Source organism: Lipotes vexillifer, unplaced genomic scaffold (assembly GCF_000442215.2).
Source record: "Lipotes vexillifer unplaced genomic scaffold, Lipotes_vexillifer_v1.1 scaffold1126, whole genome shotgun sequence".
NCBI lineage: Eukaryota > Metazoa > Chordata > Mammalia > Artiodactyla > Lipotidae > Lipotes > Lipotes vexillifer.
In genome coordinates this window covers 32,029-38,670 of record NW_006781401.1, presented here as the reverse complement: position 1 = coordinate 38,670, position 6,642 = coordinate 32,029, and the positions used below count along the sequence as shown (strand labels likewise).

Sequence of the window (6,642 nt, the reverse complement as noted above, 5' to 3'; positions counted from 1 at the left end):
TTTGTTAAATTCACTTATTAGTTCTAGTAGTCTTTTGTATATTCTTTGGGATTTTCTACATGGATAAACATCCATCTAGAAATAGAGATAATTTTATATATTTCTTCCATTTTAATATGATTCATTTTATTTATTTATATATGTATTTACTTACGTACTTACTTGTTTATCTTTGCCTTATTGTGCTGGTGGGATCTCCAGTACAATGTTGAATAGGAATGGTGAGAGAGGACATCTCTGCCTTGTTTCCAACTTTAGGGAGAGAATATTCAGCCTTTCCTCATTAAGTATGATGTTATTTGTAAGTATTTTGCAGATGCCCTTTATCAGGTTAAGGAAGTTCCCTTCTATTCCTAGTTTGCTGAATTCAAGAATTGGTGTTGAGTTCTGTTAAATGCTCTTTCTGCATCTATTGAGATGATTATAAGGATTTTCTTCTTTCATCCCATGATATGAAGAATTCCATTGATTCGTTTTTTGAATTTTCAACCAGCCTTGCAATCCTAGGATAAACAACTCTTAGTTATGATGCATTATCCTTTTTGTGTATTGCTGGACTCATTTGGCTAGTGGGTTCTTGGGGTTATCAGTCTGGAGTTTTATTTTCTTCTAATACGTTTATCTCAATTCGGTATCTGGTAATGTTGTCTTTATCAAATGAGTTGCTTAGCTGCTGCTGCTGATGAACGCTGGGGGCGGTGCTCAGCTTTAAGCTGAAAACCAAGGGCGCACAGGGCTTTGGGCAGGAGTTGAGGGAGCCCAGCACAGGTGATACCAGACCACGTGCTCAGACACCAAGTCTCCATTCCTCTGTTCCCTACAAGTTCAAGAATGTTTTTGACGGGAAAGCCAAGCCAGTGACCTTATCAGAAAACCCAGGCTCGTGGTAGGTGGGAAAACGTTTGCCAAGATGCACATGGTTTTCCAGCCACATCACTGTTTTCCTTTCAAAGGTATTTCCACTTTGATTTCTGAACTGAAATGCTGTCTATAAGGAGTATCAGGAGGGCTTGTGTAAGGGGCTGATAACACTGCATTCTCCATAGACAAAAGGACTTATCTAGATTGTTTTTATCGTATTGGAATCCGTCTTCCAACAAGCTTTTACTAGAAAGTTGTTTCTATTTCTTGATTTTCTTTTAAATAATCATCTTTTGGTCTGAATTACACAGATTTTTAAAAATCTTTTTTATCCAGGAATCTGAGCAGAAAATTTAGCTTCTGAGTTTCATGGTAGCCTCTTTACTGGACAGTGTTTATGAGTAAGGAGCAAGTTCATTGTTTCTGGGTCTGACAGCAGTGCTGGGACCAGCAAGGATCCCTTTGTCTACATTCCTCCCTGGTGGGATCCGGCTCTGCTTGCCAGGTGGGGTCGTCTCTAGGACTTTAAGAGTGAAGTATTGCTGATTCCCACGGAAAACAGTTGGCAGATGCAGACAGGGATGTTTTGAGAAATTTTGCCTTGCCTTGAAGCCCTCTTTTAAATAAAGGAAATTTGGGGGCTATTAGCTGTACAATTTCTAGAATGAAAGTGACTTATGTGGTGATATTGGGACTGAGTTCTAAAAGCTTGGGTTTCTGGGTCTGCTTTTTAAGTGGGTGAATTCAAGGTGTGAAAACAATGACCCTCATTCTAGGAAATACGGTGTTTTGCACAGAAGCTTCTTTCAAAGGGAGTCCTGGTTTAATTGCCAAAATGAAAGGAAGGTGGGCGCTGCCCAGAATCTCACAGGTGTTTGATTTGCTTGTGGTTTTTGAAATCCTGACTGGTAGGTAAACCTGGTCAGAAGACAAAGTAAGTATGTAGGCTTTTAGATCTAAATTGCATTGAAATAAAGCTCATTTCTACAAAGGGAAATACATAAATAAATATGAGTTGAGAAGAGTTCCCTCCTATATTATGGAAGAATTTTTGTAGAATTGGTATTTTTTTCACTAAATGTTTGGTGGGATTCACCAGTGGAGTTTTCTAGGCATGGAGTTTTCTTTATGGGAAGGATTTTAACTACAAATTCAATTTCCTTAATGGATATGGGAATATTCAAGTTTTCTGTTTTTTCTGAAGTGAGTTTCGGCAGTTTGTATCTTTCAAGGAACTTGTCCATTTCATCTAAATTGTTGAATCTGTAACTTAGGTGTTTTTGTGATATTCTTTTATTAACCTTAAAAGGTCTATAGTGATGTGCCCTATTTCATCTTACTGATATTTGCATCTTTATTTCCTTCTTGATTCATCTGGCAGAAGCTCATCAACATTATTGATCCTTTAAAAGAAGCATCTTTAGATTTCATTGATTGTGATCATTGTTTTTCTGGTCTTCATTTCATTGATTTCACTGTTTCATCCTTCTACTTCCTTTGGGATTCATTTGCTCCTTTTTTTCTAGTTTCTTAAGTTGGGGAGCTTTAGATCAGGGGTTGGCAAACTACAGTTTGCAGACCAAATTTGGTCTGCTGCCTGTTTTTGTAAATAAGTTTTATTGGAACACAGCTGTGCTTATTTATTTATGTTTTCTATAGCTGCTTGTTGGCTACCATGGCAGAGTTGAAGTGTGGAGACAGAGACCATATGGCCCACAAAACCCCAAATATTTACTATTTGACACTTTATAAGGCCAGTACTATCTTTTAATCCCTGCTTCAGATAATTGATTTGAGATCTTTCTTTTTTAATATAAATATTTTACTACTATATATTTCTCTTTAGCACTGCTTTATCTGCATCTCATAAATTTTTATGTGTTTTCATTTTCTTTCAAAATATTTTCTAATTCCCCATTCCACTTTCTCTTTGACCTGTGGTTATTTAGAAATGTGTTGTAAAATGTCCATATATCTGGGGATTTTCCAGATATCTTTCTGTTACTGATTTTTCTAGATTAATTCTGTTATGTTCTAAGAACATATTTTGTATGATCATTTGTTAAGATGGTTTTTATGGCCTATTTGGTGAATCTTCCCTGTGCACTTGAAAAAAATACTAACTTTGCTGTTTTTCACTGGAGTGCTCTTATAAGTGTTGATTGGGTCAGTTGGTTGATAGTGTTATTCAGCTTTTCTATATCCTCACTCATTACTCAGTTACTTAGAGAGGAGTGTTGAAATTTCCAACTATAATTGTTGATTTGTTTATTTCTCCTTTTAGTTTTATGAGGTTTTTGTTTGTTTGTTTGTTTGTTTTGGCCATGCTGCATGGCTTGTGGGATCTCATTTCTCCGACAAGGTATCGAACCTGGGCCACTGCAGTGAAAGCCCGGAATCCTAACCGCTAGGCTGCCAGGGAAATCCCCAGTTTTATCAACTTTTGATTCATGTATTTGGAAGCTCTGTTAGGCATGTGCACATTTAGCGCTGTCATACCTTTTCAGTGAATTGATCCCTTTATCATATGTATTTTTCCTCTTTATTCTTGATATTACCTTGATCTGAAGTCTCCTTTGTCAGATACTGATATAGCCATTACACCTTTCTTTTGATTAGTATTTGCATAAGATATATTTTTTCATTCTTTTACCTTTTTTCCCCAAGACAACTTTTAGAACACATAAAGCAACAGAATAGAAGTACACAAGTGAATTTTAAAGTAAAATCAGTGCATCAATGAGTGTGATCTAACACAAAAGTACAGATGCCTCACAATGGTGGAGGAAGGCATAAATCTAAACCAGAGATTGGAGGAGAGATGCATATAAGGGAGGAAGGACCTTGGCATACTGACTTATCAAGGTAGATTCAACTGATGCCTTTAACTTCCAAATACCTTGGGCCCTAATTGGTAGTCTGAGATAAGCATGACACTTGGTCACAAAGAGCAACAGTAGGTATCTGCTGTGTCTGGAAAGGGGAAGAAGTTCAGAATCCTGAAGAGACTGTGGACACTCAACTCTATAATAATGAGGTGGAGGGTATGAGGCTACAAGAACCATGGGGAGACTGTGCTCTTCTCTGTCAGGCACTAACCACACTGCAGCAAGGTACAATGAAAAATTACTCAAGTTACTAGTTTAATGGAAGAACAGGAGTAGCTGTAGGAAGGACTCCATGGAAAATGTCCAGCTGATATAGAGAAAATAAACATTCGATCAGTGGAATAACTATGGTGCTATTTTTCAGAATAGGTACCATCACCTTAGTCACTGATCTAATGGATGTGTCTTCTTAACCCGAAGTAACAAAGGTTTTAACAGCCAGATAACCCTCTTTTCTGTAACTCTTGGTACAGTTCTATTGTTGTTCTCACTGAGTTGTTAAATAGCCTATGAAACAGATATGAGGTCACATAAAATACCTGAATAGGTTTGCCTGGAGCTTTGGCATTGACCTCTTCAACTTCCAGCTCTGGGTCTACCAGCTGGCACTGTTCACACAGTCTCTTGGCTGCTTCATATACATCTTTCACTGTATGAGCCACATTACAGGTGGGATTAATATTTCCTGTGTGTTTAGGATGAGCAGGATTAGTATCACCACCGAACAGAAGTGTGTGCCAGTTAACATGCATGTGGAAAGAGATACAGTTGGTATAAAACCAATCTAGAAAATATTGGCTATTACTGCTGATGAAACCCATACTTTCCCTTATATTCGATCACTCCATGTACCATTATAGGAACAACATTGTTGTTTCTATTTGTGATTTTTATCAAGACTTGTAGAAAGTTATACAGGACCTGTGGATTCTCAGGGCTCTTATTTTCATATTTCAGAAGTTCAAGAAAGCTATGCCTATACCAACTTTGAACCAGTCACACTGAAGGCCAGTTGTTACCCATCAGAAGATTGACTTCTCTCATTGTGTTGGCCAGTTGTGCAGGAAGCTCCTTTTGTAGAAACATATAGGATATTTTCTCACACCATTATCTTTTCCACAATCCAGGAATTGCTTGATAAAGAGCAGTGACAGCAAGAAGCATAAATAGCACTTGATCTACTTGTTTAGCTGTTTAAGCAGCCACTAGAAGAACCATATCCTCACCAGGGTGGTGCACAGATCCACCAAGAGGACTGGATGGACATGAGGGCTTGTGTAGCTGAGCTGTTCGGGTCAGGCATGTTCTTTGTGAGCACACCCTGGTTTCAGCCTCGACTTATGGGTACAACTGCTGCAGCACCCAGGCTGAGTTCATCACCTTGGCTTCCCCAGGCCCACCCATTCTTTAACTTTTAACTCAGTTATGCTTTTGTATTTAAAGTGGGTTTCATAGAGTTAGCATATCTTTCAGTCTTGATTTTCACATCTAATCTGGAAATCTGTCTTTTAATTAGTATTTTTAGGCTGTTTACATTTAACGCAATTTTTAGTATGGTTGTACTGAAATCTACCATTAGGGTTTTTTCTATTCTATCTCTTCTGTTTTACTTTTCTTTTTCGTTCTTCATCCATATTAATTATTTTTTACGATTCTGTTTTGTCTCAACTATTGGTTTATTATTCTTTAAAGAAATTTTTTGGTGTTCACCCTAGGGTTTATACTATTTATTTTATTTTATTTTATTTATTTATTTTTGGCCATGCCATGCAGTTTGTGGGATCTTAGTTCCCTGACCAGGGATTGAACCTGTGCCCTGGGCAGTGAAAGCACAGAGTCCTAACCACTGGACCACCAGGGAATTTCTGATATACTAAATATTTTAATTAATCATAGTCTACTTTCAAAAAATATTATACCACTTCACCTGAAGTGTCACAATTTTCTTCTTACCAAGCTACAAGAGCTCTCAGAGAAAAATTATAATCTAAAATATTATTGTCTGGGTTCATTGCTGTGTTGGTAAGATCACTTCATAATTCTTTTTTTTTTTTTTTGCGGTACGTGGGCCTCTCACTGTTGTGGCCTCTCCCATTGCGGAGCACAGGCTCCGGATGCGCAGGCTCAGCGGCCATGGCTCACGGGCCCAGCCACTCCGCAGCATGTGGGATCTTCCCAGACCGGGGCACGAACCCGTGTCCCCTGCATCAACAGGCGGACTCTCAACCACTGTGCCACCAGGGAAGCCCCCACTTCATAATTCTTTTTTCTTATTTTATCATCAAAATGTTTACTGGGAAAACATATATAAATGCAATCAAAATGATTGGGAAATAAAAAGTAATTGTGGTTGGTAATGTTCATAGAGTCTTAAATTTCACCAACGTGACATACAAAAAAATAGCTGATTGTTTGCCTTTTGTTTTCAAACAGATATTGCAGCTGTAGAAGAATGGTTAGTAAGGATCACTTTGCAACATGGATTAAATATTTATACTACTGAAGGAACACTATTGGATAGTGTTCGAGGTAAATGCCAGCAGATAAAAGTGAAGTGAAAATTTGTAATATTCTTTCAACAAACCTTGTAAGCTATGATATGCCAGACTCTGTACTAAGTGCTAGAGATAGATAAATAAGAGATGATCATGACTCTTGAAGGGCTTACAATCTGATGAGGCAAAGAATTAAATACACATGGATAATTGTTAATAGAGCTCTGTAAAGAGTACTGTAGAGGGCTTCCCTGGTGGCACAGTGGTTGAGAGTCCTCCTGCCGATGCAGGGGACGCGGGTTTGTGCCCCGGTCTGGGAGGATCCCACATTGCCACGGAACAGCTAGGCCCGTGAGCCATGGCTGCTGAGTCTGCACATCCGGAGCCTGTGCTCCGCA

The 6,642-nt window shown here is 38.4% G+C and overlaps 1 pseudogene; it reads right to left on the bottom strand.

Moving 5' to 3' along the window:
• Positions 1-3,999: 3,999 nt before the first annotated feature.
• LOC103086814 ([Pyruvate dehydrogenase (acetyl-transferring)] kinase isozyme 3, mitochondrial pseudogene) lies at positions 4,000-4,948 on the bottom strand (annotated as a pseudogene).
• Positions 4,949-6,642: the final 1,694 nt, after the last annotated feature.